Below are 18,544 nucleotides of genomic sequence, written 5' to 3' on the forward strand. Positions count from 1 at the left end.
TTTGCTTCTCCTCCATTTGCCAGTTCAAAGATTGAGTCCTTTGGCACTTTGACCCTTAGCAAACAATTCACACTTTGAGGCCTCAAAAGGAGCCGGCCAAACAAATCCAGGCCCTGCTTATTATTTAGAGTATTCTTGTTTAAGTGTTTTGGCTGACTATAAACTGCCCCTCAAGAGTGACCGCTGGAATCAAGACAGTGCGAGAAAGAGGAGGTCTCTTCCGATGGCCTGTTGTTCAAGGACGTTGTCATGGCATGCTTGGCATAGTTTTTAGGAGTCTGGGCCCATCATTTTTTATTTAGCCCATTTTGGGCTAGTAAAATAAATGCTACCAAGATGTTTTGTAGGGTTTAGACCTACCATTTTAAAATTTAATTTAATGGTTTAAATTATTCTTCATGAGTCATCCTGAGAGTTCCTTGGGGTCAGAAAAGTACAATATATATGTATTAAATACATACATACATATGACATAAAAAAGTGGGGGAATTACTTGAAGAAGGAGAAAGATAATTAACCATCTTACTCCTTACAGTGACTTGGAAAAGATTATCCAATCTAATACCCAAAAGAGGTTATGTCATGAGCAAGCAATGATAATCAGCCACTAACAACTGGAGTTGAAAATGCACCCCACCCCACAGGAAATTGTTCTGTTCACTTCCTATCCTTTTTCAGATTGCTTCTCAAATCACAATTCTGCCACACAAGTGAATTAGTTGAAAATCAGAACCTGAATGAGCTCAAATCATCTTAATCTCCAAGTCTAACAAAGCAGACAAAAAGAAAGGTGTTTGTAAAACCAAAATATTTATGACCCAGGAAAGCCCATGGTTCCTGAAACCACCGAGATGCCAGAGCAATGAATACTTCATAGTCATCAGTAGTCAATTGCTCAAATCCCACACTTCAATTACACATAAGCGCCAAGCAAATTTTCAAGCAACCCAAGGTACTGCCCACATCCCAAGAGTTAACTGTTATATCACTCCTGGCACTTTAATCCTAAACAAAGTTACACACTTCTAAATCTACTCAACTGAGTTAGAAGGGTGTTAGAATAACATTCTAAAATAAGGTGACCAGATTGTCCCCCTTTTTGAGGGACATATGGGGGCACCTGGCAAATTGTACTTATGTTGAAATTAGAATATATATATATATTACAATACTATTTTTATGTTCTATGCATTCTATGAAAATTTTTGTTGCTCCATATAGGCCAAATTTTTAATCAAGAACCTCCCCGGTCAATGGTGTCCCGCTTTACCAATGTTAAAATCTGGTCACCCTATTCTAAAACTACCTGTGGATTAGTGCTGATACAGATAAACAACTTTCTGTTCTGATCTAAAACTTATTTATAATGCATGCACACCTCCTTTTAAAAACGACATTAATTTACACCCACACATTAATTTTAGCAAAATTCATATTACCTCCTCAGTGTGGATGAAATTATGAACTTTGGTCCTCTCTGCACTTACTGCTTACTGCTGATTATCACTGAATTCAAGTCTGTATTCCTTTAATTCAAATCCTGTGCCTGCACTCCTCACCTGTTTTCTTCATATGATTTTCTCTTGAGAATCGTAGAGTATGTGTTTTGCACCCAAATGAGAAAAAGGAGATAGAGTCACAGCACTGATTTTTTAATTAATTTATTTTTTGGTCTCTCCTTCTTGGAATCTCTTCATGCAATTTCAAAATAATGTCCTGTGCAAAACTGACCAAGAAGGAGAGCCCTATTAGGCTGTACAACGTGGGTAGCGGAGGAGTGGCTTCCAAGGGGCAAAAAAGGGTAGAGGGGAAATTCAATTGAGTCATGATTTTGAATTACCTTTGCCGTGGGAACAAATGAAGAGGAAAAACTGCTGCAATAACATTCTCAAAAAACCAGAGAAACAGCAAAGAGAACACAAACTGAACACTGAAAGGAGGAATATCAATGCAGAAACAAAAATAAACCTGATACACATGTGCAAGGAACACAGGGTGAAAAGCAGAAAGAATGAAAAAACGTCTGATGGGAATTCATAGTGAAACTGAAGGAAAACACCAGTGCATAAGATTCCTGTGTTTAGGTCTCAGAGGAGAAAAGAAGAATGTTGGGTAGGACACAAACAGTATGCGATAAGCAAAGGAATGCAACAAAGTTTTGATGTTTAAAAATGAAAAGCATCATCATGGACTGTGATTTTGGGCAGAGGAATGTAGTGGAATGAAGGTGTGTATTTACCCTCATATACATATAAGGGGCAGGAAAAAACTAAGGGGGGACATGTTAAGCACATATCCATCTGGTTGCTGCACTCAGAATTTAGCCTTCTCTATCAACTTTTCATTTTAAAGAATCTTTCACATCACCTACTACCTGATCCCAGATGGAGCCTGAGACCCTCTACATGCCTAACAGATGTTTCAGATGTTCCATCACTGACTCAGCTCCTCCTCAACAGAGCAGTGCACATATGTAGACATATACATATGCACAACCAAAAGTCTGGATAAAATGAAAGACTTGAAACTGAAAGATCACAAGCCCAATGGGCAATTGTGAGAGAATGCCACAATCAAAGGACCCATGTAGAACAGGATCTGGTAGTGACCCGCCTCCTCTGTAGAAGAATGGATGGGAAGGCTTATATGAATCAAGTGGCCCTTTGGACTGAAAACATTTAGGGCTGTAACAATTATAGCAAGGACTGTCTGCTCCCATGCAGGGATTCTGGCTAGCAAAGCTGTTTTTGGTAGCCCTTCCCGCTGTGTCCCAACCATTTGAGAAAGGCTAAGTGACCACAAAACAGCAGGCCTGTTCTGTGGCAAAGCTGCAGCTTTGGAACTTACTCTAGAGGAAAATTCACTTGACCTGGCCCTTCTTGGTGTTCCATGGAAAGTTCATGATGGAACTTTCTACTGTGGCTTTTGCACATTATGTTGCATGTAACTGGGCGGAATTCTATCCAATTTTTATGCTTCTTTTAATTGATTATGCCTTTTTGAGGTTTTGTTGTAAGTGTAATCTCTGTACTTTGAATTTGTTTCAGCCTCCTTTAAAAGAAGAGTTGTTTTTTATACCTGCTTGTCACTGCCCAAAAGAGTCTCAAAGTGGCTTGCAATCGCCTCCCCTTCCCCTTCCGAGACACCCTGTGAAGTAGATGAGGTTGAAAGAGCTCTGACGAGCCCAAGGTCACCCAGCTGGCTACATGTGGGTGATGGGGAATCAAACCCGATTCACCAGAACAGAAGCCGCCACTCTTAACCACTACACCACACTGTCTTAGGGATACATTTAATGGATGGCAGAGCAGGATATACACTATCAAATAAACAAACACTTTGATTTGTGCCTAGAAGCAAATGGACAACTAATGCAGTTATTTTATAGTTGGTGAGACATGATCCCAGTAATTAGTACATATCAGCAATCTTACAATTTTGCTTTGTACTAATTACAGCTTCCAAACAGTCTTCAGATGCAGCCCTGAATATAGTGCATTGCAGTAGACCAAACAACTACTGCCTTCGACACTTGCTGGGGGACCTCAAGCCAGTCACACATTCTCAGCCTCACCTGGATCACATGGTCGTTGTGAAGATAAAATGGAGGTGAAGAACAATATAAGCCACCATGGGGGGGGGGGAGTCCCCTGTGAATACTAATAAACCTCGTGCCTTACAGAAAAGCTGCAGCTGATGCACCAACCAAAGGTGGTTAGAATTTTTCCATGCCTCAGCAGAGTTGCAAATATGGATCTAACAGTACTTTCAAGCAGGAAACTCGCTCCTTCTGGGGAAATGCAATTCCGTTCAGAATAGATTTGCTTGTAAATCTCTGGACAGAAAATATCACCAACCAGCAGCCGGCAGCAATTCAGCCAGAATTGCTTCTGAACAAGGGATTCATTAGCCCACATTACTTAAAGCAACCTGTGATGCACAAACAAATGTAGAATAGCAACATTATTGCAGCCGGTTCTAGAAGCAAAAGTAGCTTCTAGAACCAAATATGGCTCTCAAAAAAAGACTATTAAATACTTAAGTCCAGGTATATTGAAGAAGCAAGTGGGATGCTAGAATATAACTAGGATATAATGGGAAGAGCAGAGAATATTCTTCACCTGATTAAAGGGTTTCTGGGGACCAAATGACACTTTAATACAGCAGCTGCAGGGAATGGCATTTTAAAGATTGCAGGCATGATATTATGGTATGGGAGGAGGAGGGGATCCCACCTTCCACCCTCCAAGGGTTGTTTTCAAAGCCAAAGCTGCCCTGAGAGGGAGGTTTGGTGCATATTAGATGTGCAGCTCCAAACGGGGAATATAATTCCCCCATTTAAGTTCCCCCAATGAGACCATTTAAGGAAACAGATGTGGAGGGATAAAGGCAGGAGCCCCTCCTCCATCCATATTACAGTCCTGAGCCAAATTGGACCCTGTAAACCTTTTAAATGCCATCCATGGCAGGTGCTGTGCAACTGCAGAAAAAGTTGAGCCTGGGAAATGAGTTGGGTCCAGGGAATCTAGGACTGACTTATTAGAAAGTGTAATGTGTAGTTTGTTCCTGAGAGATGTTTTACAGAAAGGAAAATGATATAGGTGAAGAGTTACCAGTAATCCAATAGTGAACTAGGCACATATTTAAGCCTGTGCTTGAAACAAATGCACATGGTGGCCCTCTTCTGTGTCTATTGTTGTGAGACCTTGTGTGAACCACTTCCCAATAAAGTCCTCGAACTACAGAACTACAGAAACATGATGATTATTAAAAATGTTGTATATTTTCAGGTATGCAAGTGGGATTTCTTATGCTGGCTCTTTCTTTAATAAAATATCTTACTCTGAACGCTGGCATAGTTTGGCTCGAAGTATAAAAGGTTTCAGATTCCTGAATTACAAGGACCAAAACCCCTTTAAGACAGGAATTAATCTATTCCTGGTCTGTTCTGGATTTTGCAGGGTTACGAATTTCCTTGCCAATTTTATAAGACTGCTAGGCTGTTAACACTCTAGGCAGCACTGTTCACCTGTAGACAAAATGAATCATCTTGAACTTGCGATACTTCCAGCTCACTTCAAATTGGACAATTTTGCGTAAGGTAAGTCTACTGTACTAGTGAGTAGTAAGTGAATTCGACAGCTTCAGCAAGATTAGGGCTGTTGCAGTAGCTTTTCCCATTCTTGGATACGTGACCAAATACACAGTAGCAGCTATCTGGTTATCTGCAGCAGCCATAAAGCAATACCATGCAACCAAACCTGTCACTCCCATGATTACTGGCTGGACCAACACTGCCTCATCCTTTCAGTGAAATCCTTACAGCTCAACGTAACAGGTAAGACTCGACTATCATGAAGTGTACACGCCAGTGCAGCAAATGGGGGAGTTGGATTAAAGAGCACCATATCTGGGCAAATTTGGTATGAATTGTCTCCATATGTCAAAAGTCACTGGCTCCTGCTTCTTCCTGTTGGGAAGTAACTCCAGCATTGTGTCAGCCTTGCATGTAGATTTCCTTAGGCAACTGTTGGACTTATTATGAAGGATCCTTTGACAGTAAGTAGACGATGATACTCCAACATTTCACCAAACTTCTCATAGTAGGTTACTCCACCTATTTGTTTCCTGCTCTTCAAGTGAAAATGTATTATTCCTGGTCTGTTGGTGGTTCGCCCTCTCTTGAAAAAACCAACGCTGGACCCACAGGACCCTGCCAACTACCGCCCGGTGTCGCACCTAGCGTTCCTGGGCAAGGTGGTGGAAAGGGCTGCGGCGGACCAGCTCCTAGCTTTCTTGGATGAAACTTCGGCACTCGATCCATATCAGTCTGGCTTCCGCCCTGGCCACGGGGTGGAGACGGTGTTGGTCGCCCTGCTGGATGATCTCCGTCGCCAGCTAGATAGAGGTGGGTCAGCCGTGCTGGTCCTTCTGGATCTGTCGGCTGCTTTCGACATCGTGGACCATGAGATATTGGTCCACTGCCTTGCCGGTACGGGGATACGGGGTACAGCCTTGCGCTGGATACGTTCCTTCCTCCAGAACCGGACCCAGAGGGTTGCAGTGGGGGATGAGCTCTCGCGCCCTTATGGACTCCCTTGTGGGGTCCCACAGGGCGCGGTTCTCTCCCCCACACTATTTAACATCTTCATGCGCCCTCTGGCCCAGCTGGTACGGAGTTTTGGGTTGGGCTGCCATCAGTACGCTGACGACACCCAGTTCTATCTCCTCATGGACGGCCACCCAGACTCCCCCCTGGAACCATTCGCCAGATGTTTGGAAGCGGTGACAGAATGGTTTGAGCAGAGTCGCCTGAAACTCAACCCCTCCAAGACGGAGGTCCTGTGGCTGGGAAGTAGGGGGCGGGAACAGGAAGCGCATTTACCCACCCTGGCAGGGGCGCACCTTACCATCGCGTCCCAGGCCAGAAACTTGGGTGTGACCATTGATGCCTCCCTGACTATGGAGGCGCAGGTCAGGAAAGTAGCTGGCCAGGCATTTTTCCATCTTCGCCAAGCTCGGCTACTAGTGCCCTACCTGTCCCCCGAACACCTGGCCACTGTGATCCATACAACAGTCACCTCCAGATTAGATTTCTATAACTCGCTCTACGCGGGCCTATCCCTGTCTCTGATCCGGAAACTCCAGCTAGTACAAAATGCAGCTGCTAGGGTCCTTACCGGCACACCTTGGAGGGCCCACATTCAGCCAGTGCTGAGGCAGCTGCACTGGTTGCCAATTGCTGCCCGGATCCGGTTCAAGGTTTTGGTTTTAACCTTCAAGGCTTTACGCGAGTTGGGATCCACATACCTGAAGGACCGCCTATCGCCCTATGCTCCCCGCAGAGCCTTACGTTCTGCGGGAGAAAATCTGCTGGTCATTCCCGGCCCTAGGGAAGCACGCCTGGCCTCGACCAGGGCCAGGGCCTTTTTGGTCCTGGCCCCTACCTGGTGGAATGAGCTCCCGGGAGAGCTGCGGGCCCTGCGAGATCTTCCATCATTCCGCAGGGCCTGCAAGACGGAGCTCTTCCGCCAGGTTTACGGTTGAGGACGAGGCTAACATCTATGCCCCCCCCAGGGACCCGGGACCCGGGACCTGGGATTGAGATTGAGGATTAGTACCATCAGTATCCCCTCTCCACCTGCTTGTAGTAGGAGGGGGAGGTTGATTAGCCTATCTTGCCAGGTTAGCTTGCTAACTGATAATGTTATATTGTAATGGTTGCTGAGGGTTTTTAATGGATTTTATTGGGGGTTTTAAAATGTTGTAACCCGCCACGAGCCGTAAGGGAGTGGCGGGCAATAAATCGAAAGATAATAATAATAATAATAATAATAATAATAATAATAATAATAATAATAATAATAATAATAATAATAATAATAATAATAATAATAATGCCCTATGCCCCCCGCAGGGCTCTGCGCTCTGCGAGTGAGAATCTTCTGGTCGTTCCCGGCCCTAGGGAAGCACGCCTAGCCTCGACCAGGGCCAGGGCCTTTTTGGTCCTGGCTCCCACCTGGTGGAATGAGCTCCCGGGTGAGCTGTGGGCCCTGCGGGACCCTTCAACGTCCCGCAGGGCCTGCAAGATGGAGCTCTTCCGCCAGGTCTATGGTTGAGGCTGGGGCTGCTGAGGTACATCGACTGCTCTCCCCCGGGTTTCTCGAACATCGTTGACCTCCTTCTCCTCCACCCCCCCTTTTTTTACGAATGGGGGTAGGAAGGGGATCTTATTATTGTGCCGCCATGTTGTGACATTTTAAAGGGAGTTTTAATGGGGTTTTTAAGACACTGTAACCCGCCATGAGCCATTTGGGAGTGGCGGGAAATAAATAAATTAATAATAATAATAATAATAATAATAATAATAATAATAATAATAATAATAATAATAATAATAATAATAGGTTACTTCATCTAAGTGTTTCTTGCTATTAAAAGTCTCATCCTCCAAGGAAAGGCAAAGGTTGCTTGGAGCTCTGAGTCACAAACAGTTAAATACAGTAGAGGCAACAAATGATCAGAGAATACTGATCAGTCTTATACTCTTTCCTAAATAGGCTAGCAGCTGATCTGTTGGTTTACTATGGTGAAACAACTTATCCGTATGCTACTTCCATGACATTTGGTGAAATGCACCCTCTGAACCACCCTCTCAGCTACTGCCTATTTTACCCAGACTGTGGATCCAGGTAGGGTCCTCCACTGCCTCCTATCCTACCACCTATCTCTGCTTTGGTTTGCACAACCTCCTCTTCGAGCTTTTCTTTAAACCACACTTCTGGGTACATAATATTTACCTAGGTTTATTGTGAAGTTCCAATTTAAGGACAAATCACTTTCTACAGTTTACTGGTACGTGGGTAATTTTTTCAAAGCCCTTTGGTGGTGTGGCTGGGATAGAAGGAAAATGGAAACCAAAAAGGTGTGGTCTTTGAAAATGCCTCTCTTTTGGTTAGGGTTGCCGACTCCGAGTTGAGAAATACCAGAAGCAGTATGGGCTTCCTTAACTCAGGTAAATCTAGATCAGCCCTGCAAAGCCATATGCTTGATGCAGATTTGCATGATACATGGCACTTAACTATATATATAACTCTCACAACAGGAGAATTCCCAGAGGGACTGAAAGAGGCTGTGGTACGCCCACTACTGAAAAAAACATTCTTAGACCCGCGAGAGCCCAACAACTATCGACCCATCTCGCATCTAGCGTTTCTGGGGAAGATGATAGAAAGGGCTGTCACAAACCAACTAACAGAGTACCTGGAAGAAGCTTTGGTCCTAGACCCATCCCAGTCAGGCTTCCGGCCTGGCCATGGGGTAGAGACAGCGGTAGTCACCCTGACAGACGACCTCCGTCACCAGTTGGACCGAGGCGGGTCGGCACTGCTGATATTACTAGACCTCTCAGCAGCGTTTGACACAGTTGATCACGAGCTTCTAGCTCGCCGCCTCATTGATGCCGGAATACGAGAGACAGCCCTCCAATGGCTGATCTCCTTCCTCCGGGATAGTGGACAGAGGGCTGCAATAGGAGAGAAAACATCAGACCGCCGGCAACTTACTTGCAGAGTTCCACAAGGAGTGGTCCTCTCTCCTATCCTTTTCAACATTTTTATGCACCTTTTCTCACACAACTGGTACGGAGGTTTGGGCTGGGTTGTCATCAATATACCGATGACACCCAGCTCTTCCTCCTGATGGATGGCCACCCTGACTCCCCCCCAGAAGCATTAGCCAGCTGCCTGGAAGCAGTGACGAGATGGCTCAAGCAGAGTCGTCTGAAGCTCAATCCTTCAAAGACGGAGCTCCTGTGGCTGGGTAGGAAGGGCCCATGTGAGGAAGCACGCCTGCCTGCCCTGGATGGTGTACAGCTCTCTATGGCTGACTCCGCCAGGAACCTAGGCGTGATTCTGGACGCTTCCCTTACAATAGAAGCCCAGATCACAAACATAGCGTGGCTGGCATTCTACCATCTCCGCAAAGCCAAACTACTAGCGCCCTACCTGGCCCCGGAATACCTAGCCACAGTGATCCATGCAACGGTCACCTCTAGACTGGACTTCTGTAACTCGCTCTACGCAGGCCTGCCCTTAGCCTTGACCCAAAAACTACAGCTAGTCCAAAACGCAGCAGCCAGGATCCTAACAGCAACACCGTGGAGGTACCACATCCGGCCCATTCTCCACCAACTGCAGTGGCTGCCAGTTCAATTCCAGATCAGACTAAAGGTTCTGGTAATTACCTTCAAGGCCATTCGCGGTCAGGGCCCAGTGTACCTGAGGGACTGCCTCCCTGCCTATGCCTCCAAAAGAGCTCTGTGCTCGACCGCCACCAACCGGCTAATGGTCCCTGGCCCTAAAGAAGTCTGTCTGGTCTCGACCAGGGCCAGAGCATTTTCTGTCCAGGCCCCCACCTGGTGGAATGAGCTCCCAGAAGAGATCAGGGCCCTGACGGAACTTAAACAGTTCCGCAGGGCCTGCAAAAAGGAGCTCTTCCACCAGGCATTTGGTTGAGACCAGGCATAACCAACAGCAAATGAAGGGCCCCTGCTCCCCCCACCCCAGAACTCCACCAGAGTGTTCTGGACCTGTTGTGCCATTGCACTGTTGAACTGTTGTGCTGTTATATTGTATTGTGTGCTGTTACAACTTTATTTGTTGTATTATTTAATTGTTACAACCATGGTTGTTAATATTATTGTTTGATTATTAATGCAGATTGTTTCATGTATGGTTCATAAGTTCAATGTAAACCGCCCTGAGCCTCCGGGGAGGGCGGTATATAAATATAATAAGTAAGTAAGTAAATAAATAAATATCCATTTGGCAAGAAAAAATATATATATTTCTCAAACTCAGAGTCAATTCTTTATTCTTGTCAGCGGCTCCTTGTTCCCTAAAGCACTTTCTTGCTGTACTAGAACCTGCATTATTTCTGACCACTCCCCTGTTTCATTGATAATTAGTCTGGGAGATGCTCTATGAATGTGGCTTCATATTAAAGACTTACCATCTACCAATGTTACATATTAGGTCACCTGGCTCTTAAAGCATATCTATGGGGTATGCAAAAAACATCAATATAATGAAGAGCCAAATAAACTAGAAACTAAATTATAGAACAGGGCCCAACCCGCATATGGCCTTAAAGGTTAAAACCAAAACCTTGAACCGGATCTGGGCAGCAATTGGCAACCAGTGCAGCTGCCTCAGCATAGGCTGGATGTGGGCCCTCCAAGATGTGTCGGTGAGGACCCTAGCAGCTGCATTTTGCACTAGCTGAAGTTTCCAGGTCAGAGACAAGGCTAGGCTTGCATAGAGTTACAGAAATCTATTCTGGAGGTGACTGTCGCATGGATCACTGTGGCCAAGTGGTCAGGGGACAGGTAGGGCGCTAGTAGCCGAGCCTGGCGAAGGTGGAAAAATGCCTGGCCCACTACTCTCTTGAGCTGCGCCTTCCTAGTCAGGGAGGCATCAATGGTCACACCCAAATTTCTAGCTTGGGGCACGATGGTAAGTTGTACCCCTGCTAGGGAGGGTAGATGCGCTGCCTGCTCCTGCCCCCTGCCTCCCAGCCACAGGACCTCCATTTTGGAGGGGTTGAGTTTCAGGCGACTCTGCACGAACCATTCAGACACCGCTTCCAAACATCTGGCAAATGGTTCTGGGGGGGGGGGGAGTCCGGGCGGCCGTCCATTAGGAGATAGAGCTGGGTGTCATCAGCGTACTGATGACAAAACAGCCCAAAACTCCGTACCAGCTAGGCCAGAGGGCGCATGAAAATGTTGAACAATGTGGGGGAGAGGACCACGACCTGAGGGACCCCACAAGGGAGTCTATAGGGCCACAAGAACTCTTCCCCCACAGCAAACCTCTGGGACCGGTTCTGGAGAAAGGAGTGTATCCAGCACAAAGCTGTGCCCTGTATCCCTGTGCCAGCCAGGCGGTGGATCAACAACTTGTGGTCCACAATGTCAAAGGCCGCCGAGAGGTCTAAGAGGACCAGCACGGCTGACCCGCCTCTATCGAGCTGATGACGGAGATCATCCAGCAGGGTGACCAACAACGTCTCCACCCCGTGGCCAGGGTGGAAGCCAGACTGATATGGATTGAGTGCCAAAGTTTCCTCCAAGAATGCCAGGAGCAGACCTTGTACTACCTGCAGATGCGGTTTCAAAGTTTCTGAGCAATATATATCTGCCAGCTTTAAACAAGCAACAACACAAATTCTGGCAGATTACAAATTACAAATATGAAAAGTCTCAGAGATCTGGATTTTATGGATACTTTGGACAGCAAAAGACAAAGTGGATTCTAAATCAAATTAAGCCTGAACGTTCCCTACAAGCTAAAATGACTGTCACTATTTATTTATTTATATTACTATACTGCCCTTCCCTACGGCTCTGGAAAAGAATAGGAAAAGCTGAAGGCAGCAAGAAAATAGTAAGATCTAACATGAAATCAATTGACTCAATAAAGGAAGCCATAGTCATCAGTTTGCAATACTTGAGTAAGGTTATTAATAATATAGGATGTGTTGGAGATCATTCATTCATAATGTTGATAAAAGTTGAAGCGACTTGGCGGCACTTCACATGTACACACCCAAGGTTCTGGGACCAAATGGTTATCCTGTGAAGAAAGAGTTGGTTTTTATACCCTGTCTTTCTCTACCTTTAAGGAGTATCAAAGTCACTTGCAATTTTCTTTCCTTGCTCTCCCCACAAAAGGCATCTTGTGAAGTACGTGGGGCTAAGACAGCTCTGAAAGAACTAACCCAAGGTCACCCAGCAGGCTTCATGGACAGGAGCGGGGAACACCTGAATAAGCTCACCTAGAAATATCCCAGTTCTATTGCATATGTAAGTGGGCAGCCTTGGGCTTTCCCACTTAAATTATCTCCATATGTATTTCTCCTGTAACTGAGGCTACTGGGTTGGCCCGACAGATGGCTGGCATTCAGTTGACTTTTGACCCATTTATAATTAAGGATCTAATAATTTGAGGGGAAATTCTAAGATTAAGAGAGAAAATGGAAGGGGGCTTTGGCAACACTGGTTGATTAATGGTGATACATTCAATCTCTGTGCACATAATTTAATCTTCCAGCCACAACTAGTTAGCAGGATATTTGGATAAAATATTGTTTGAACTCTGTTTCTGGTCCTGAAGCTTTTGCAGCACCGGAAACACCCCCACTGCTTTCTCACATCTTCAGAAATTCTCCCGAGACATATAATCATTATATATTACTTTTTAAGAAGCCAAACAAAATATAACCAAGATTCTACTTGTTCCCTGTGGAATTTAGATCTGAATACTCTAGTCCACTGGTTCCACTGGCAAAATGCAACTACATTAATTAAAGCTACTACTCTAGGTTTGTGCCTAAGGCTTATTCATATCCCTCCCTCCAAAAAAACACCTTTTTATGAGTATATTGGTATCCTGCTAGATTTAACCACCTATGTTTTGCTTAACCACCTATGTTTTGCTGAGAATGATGGTGCTAAACTCCTAGAGCCAGTCTCGGCCAGATGTTCTAGCAGTGCCCCAAGATTATATCTGGCAATATATTGTACCTCAGATTAATCACACATTATCTACTAAATTATACCTCACAGGTAATAATCTAATCCTATGTTATATACCACTTCTACAAGCACTCCCCAAACATCAAGCGTTTGGAAGTCCAAGAGTAGCCTTGGTTACCAAATTATCTTGCAGCACTGGAAATCCTGTATTTCTCTCTGTGTGGATGATTATGTCAATGATATATTAGATCTCTGTATAAGAGAGAGCATCAAATACCACAGATAAGAAAAGCCTGTGACCTTCACTTTTATTCGGCAAGATTTCCTGTATCTCTTTGAGTGGTGATGACCTACCTTCTCCACTACTTGCTTAGCTGGATCCATATGACTACCTCTTACCTCCCACCACACCGTTCTCATTCTTCCTCCCCCTTCCCCCCCCCTTAATTTCCACATTTAGCTACCTATCTGCAACTTGTACTGTGTCTTTTTGTTGTTGGGCTATGTTGGGAAAGAGTGAGGGGATAGTAGGTGGTACAGTTACAGGAGTTTGTTGTAATGTTTACTATCTTACGTGAACAAACAATTCAAAAAGTAACAAGAGAAGGCACATCAGAACCTTAGGGAAACAGTGACCTGTGAATGACCTAAGACAGTCTACATAAGGGTGTGACAGAAATTTCCTGTTACAGAATAACTACATTTACATTTCAAAACTGAAATGTAAAATCTAGCCTCTAAACATAGAGGAACCTACACTCATGGTGCCTTTTAAGTGGAAGTTTCTGATGGCAACAAGCACTGATGAGGCTGATCTTCAAACCTCTCTGCATGGGTGCAAGGATGCAATATTGAGCAAGTTATTCATAGAACTAAAATCAATCAGAGTTGATCTTTAGTTCCTCTGACTTACTCCTCCTCCAAAATGTTTTGGAAATCTATGTAAAGATATATCAAACCATCACCAACTGTAACGAAAAAATATATTAATATAAAGGTCAACATAATAATATATCTTAGCCATACTTAATTTTAAGTAAATTTTCTTGAAATCTGCAGGACTTCTCACACAAATTAATTTTCAGTCACTTTCTTGTTATGTGTATAAATACCCAATCACCTTGTTGCCGCAAAGCATCTTTTTGTTCCCTCTTTAAGCTATTTCCTCATCTCCATGCATGTGAAACCAGAGAGAAAACTGAAAATATGTGGCACTCTTAAGTCCTCATAAATGTCTCTGAAATATAATAACTGTGACTGTATCTAACTGTTGGGTGGGGAAGAGGCGTTCCCTCAGCTATAGTGCATTAGTCAGCAACTACCATTTGCCCAATCTAATTTCTAAACCTGCAAAGGAATCAGACACAGGGAGGTTTCTCTTAGGCAATGTATAATGCTGAAAGGAGAGAGAGAGAGAAGGACACAGATCTCTGTGAGAACTGCCCTCCAGTCTACGGGCCTGCTGCAAACTACCCAATGATTGAGGCCTAAGAATACAAAAAACAAGCTGATGATGGCATGCTCAAAAATTCATATTATTAACTGTCATATCAGTAGTCACATCATAGAGTCAAAACAAGCCCCAGGACAATGCCTAAAAGGGTCACACTTCTCCTTGTAGTGACGGGGATCCAGTGATAAGTTACCTACAATATTGATCCATATTATAGGTAATATACCATTGGATCCCCTGTCACTATGAGGAAAGGTATGACCCTTTAGGACTATTTGATATTTTGTAGGTGACAGAAAAGTGCTATTCATTATACTAGAATAGTAAAATTTGTGATCTGTAAGTCACTGACGAAGGATTTCCTGAAAATGGGGAATGTACCGGGGCTCATTTTGAATACTGATATTAATAAAGTGAAGTTTTGAATGTGCCATTGTCAGCTTGTTCTACGGGTCTCCTTTCACAATGTATGAGGCTTGGCAGTATGAATACACTAAAGAAAATTATAAGTTTCATAGGCAGAAAATTAATAGTCTGACTAGAAAAGAGTGCAACTCAAATAGCCAAGTCCTATAAATTACAGAAAGAGCCTCTTGTGGCGCAGAGTGGTAAGGCAGCAATCATGCAATCTGAAAGCTCTGCCCATGAGGCTAGGAGTTCTATCCCAGCAGCCAGCTCAAGGTTGACTCAGCCTTCCATCCTTCCGAGGTCGGTAAAATGAGTACCCAGCTTGCTGGGGGGTAAACAGTAATGACTGGGGAAGGCACTGGCAAATTGAGTCTGCCATGAAAATTGCCATTGGCAAATTGAGTCTGCCATGAAAATTGCCATGAAAATTTCATGGCAAATTGAGTCTGCCATGAAAACGCTAGAGGGCGTCACCCCAAGAGTCAGACATGACCCGGTGCTTGCACTGGAGATACCCTTACCTTTACCTTTTTATAAATCAGAGAACTCGGAGCACCCTTCACTTTTGAAATCCCATTATGCTAATCCTCAATGCAACCTAACAGGCAATACAGGAAGCTGTCTGATAAGTCAGAATTCAAAAGGTGCGGTTTGATTTGTAAACTCTATCTCTGGAAATTACTGAAGATTTAGGGATAGAGACTGGGGGGAGGATATAATATGGGGAGAAGAGAGACCAGAGCAGTGTATATACCATGGATTTGACTCTTAAGCAACCTTTTTTTTTTTTTTTTTTGCTGAGGAACCAATCTCTGTAACATGGAGATCAGTTGTAATTCTGAGAGATCTCCAGGTGCCAACTTGAGGTTAGCAACCAAAGGTGATGATAGGATTGCCAACCTCCAAGATGGTAATAATAAATACTAGATATAGAGCAGCCCCAATTAGATGAAACTATGCTCTATTTAGGCACTAAGAAATAAATGCCACATCCTAATATTGCACGATTTGCCTTAATAGGAAAAATGTTGTTTTATAAAACATACATTAAAGTGGATATATACGATTCCTCATTTATATTAAATACATTATAAATCATATATTTTCAATTTCTAATAAGATGCAAATGCATAATTCCACACATTAGAAAGTGCTCATGCAGTCACAATTTTCCTGGAACAGGTTTAAAAACCTTGCCACATGAGTGCAGATAAATCCATTCAATTCTATCTCCCTATGGACTTCCTTGAACATTCAAAATGTGTCCCAGGACTATTGTATTGTGAATGCACGAACAGAATGATGTAGTGATTCAGAGCGGCAGCCTCCCATCTGGAGAACCAGGTTTGATTCCCCATTTTTCCACGTGTAGCCAGCTAAGTGACCTTGAGACAGTTACAGTTTCTCTTCGAGCTCTCTCAGCCCCAACTACCCCAACAAGGTGCCTGTAGAGGGGAGACGAAGGTAGACGATAGTAAACCACTTTGAAACTCCTTTGGGTAGTAAAAAACAAGGTACAAAATCAGTTCTTTTTCTTAGCTACTATGATTATGAGATACTATGACTACGAGCTCAATTTATGAGAATTCGTTTACATTCATTATTTGGTGCTTCATTTTTGTGACTTGTATACTACCTCCCAGACCATAAAAAGATATTTTATATTGGAATAGTTACAGCTTGTGTGTGTGTGTGTGATAGAACTGTGACTAATGAAGAAGGCCCTCCGGGTCAAAACACTTTGGATCTTTTGATGTATCATGTTTAACCATTAATGTGCGACCGTTAACCATTAATTCTTTAAAATTATATTCTTGTACGTAATTTTTAATTCTAAATATGTGCACTAGGTAATAAATAGTTGTACTTTATTCTATTTTTTTGTTTGCAAAATTCTCAGGTTCGGGCTATGTCACATTATACATTTCATACTTCAGGTAGCAATAAATGTACAGAGCAAGTAGGTAAAGTATGAGCTAATAATGCAATGAGCAAAGTGACCCTCAGTATCAGAACATCCCAATTGCTGGACCAGTGCTGCTATAGAATACAATTCTGTGCCTTTATATGGTGAACTTTGTTTTCACTTATGTAGGCAAGCAAAAACCTGAGGTACGGAAGTGCTGGTAAAGGCATGTTACTTTATTACAATTGCTTCCCCTTTCCAACAAATCACTGTTTAGGAATGTTATTCCTGAAGATTCTGCTGATTCTGCTTGTGGGGGGAAAAATACCAATTTTTAAGCTACATGATTGCTTTCAGAGTTCAATAATTCTGCCTTTGAGAATTTTTCCTGTGCATTGCTTACAATTATTGCTCAGTTTGTTTCTCCCCTCTTCCATTTATTTTTGGAACTGCCAATGCACATCCTGCCTCTTTTTTAAAAAATTCCAAACAATTTGGTAAGACTCCAAGTAAGATCCTATCTCTACATGAAGAAAATTATCTATCTAATTGTATGTTTTTCAGCAGAGAAGTTATGAACAAACCTCTATGCCAGCCTCCCTCAACATTTTTTTATCGTTGAGAAAGTCCTGAAACTTTCTTCAGGCTTTGAGAAACCTCAGAAGTGTGGTTGGGAACCATAACTGTGTAGATGCCCACCAGGGACCCCTCTCCTTCCCACCCCCTCCAGGCCCATCATTGCCCCTGGGAGGGGCAGGCCAACATGACCATATTTTAAAAATATATTAAAAATTAATTAACTCTCACCCATTAAGGAAACCCTGCAAGGGCCATCAAGAAACCCCTCGATTTCAAGAAAACTTGATTGAGAAACCCTGTACTATATGTTCAATGTATTCCTTTAAAGTCACCCCTCAAGGTAAAAAGATAAAACAGCAGCTGTGCATGAGTTTTGCTAGATATTCATACATTTTACACAATGCAGCCCCACAGACACACAATTTTTCCTCACACTCCAACTCATATATACCAAATTTGTCATGAAGCAAAACCTGTGGTGGTTTCTAGGCATGCTCACACACTGTTTTGCCATTTTCAGAGACACAGGCCTATAAATGACCAAGGATGTCCTCTTCCACAGGAAGGGGAAGGGAGCCTTAAGGGAGGTGGCTCAGAGCTGACTATAGTCCTGCATACTTGGAAAATAATGCAACTGTACTTAGAAGTCTCACTGACGTCGATGGGAATTTGGGTGTGGCTACAAACGGTCACGTGTGTAGATGGTCTGAACAATTTGTTCCCAGCCTGTACAGTGGTGATTTAAAAAAAAAATATTCTTTTAGTACTTTCCCTTTTCTGGGTTTGAGGTTTTTCTCCTCCTTTTGTGCAGCATGTCTAAATCGTCTTAATCCTAGCATACTTGCATCTAAAAATAGGGTTTTCTTTATGCTCAAACTTTCCAAAACAATCAGCAACTGAACATTTAGAAAAGAAAAAGATCTGCAACGTGCAGCCTCCACGCCTTTTAACAAATCAAAAATAAATATTCACCCAGGCTTATTAGAAAACTTGCGGGTATTATGTAAGGGACATTCACATATGTCTGTGGGTGTTTGGACAGCTTTATCGATAAACTGCCGAAGAACCCGTCCTTCAGTTACTACAAGATTTAAAAAAACAGTCAGCATGGAGCATCTGTCAGAAGCCATAAACAAGCCTTTCTCCTAAACTTCCCCCC

The 18,544-nt window shown here is 43.4% G+C and overlaps 1 protein-coding gene across 2 annotated transcripts in view; it reads right to left on the reverse strand.

Moving 5' to 3' along the window:
* MIDEAS (mitotic deacetylase associated SANT domain protein) overlaps nucleotides 1-18,544 on the reverse strand; it is a 115,672-nt gene that overhangs the window by 76,138 nt on the left and 20,990 nt on the right. The window lies entirely within an intron of this gene.

Source organism: Paroedura picta, chromosome 2 (assembly GCF_049243985.1).
Source record: "Paroedura picta isolate Pp20150507F chromosome 2, Ppicta_v3.0, whole genome shotgun sequence".
Classification (NCBI taxonomy): domain Eukaryota; kingdom Metazoa; phylum Chordata; class Lepidosauria; order Squamata; family Gekkonidae; genus Paroedura; species Paroedura picta.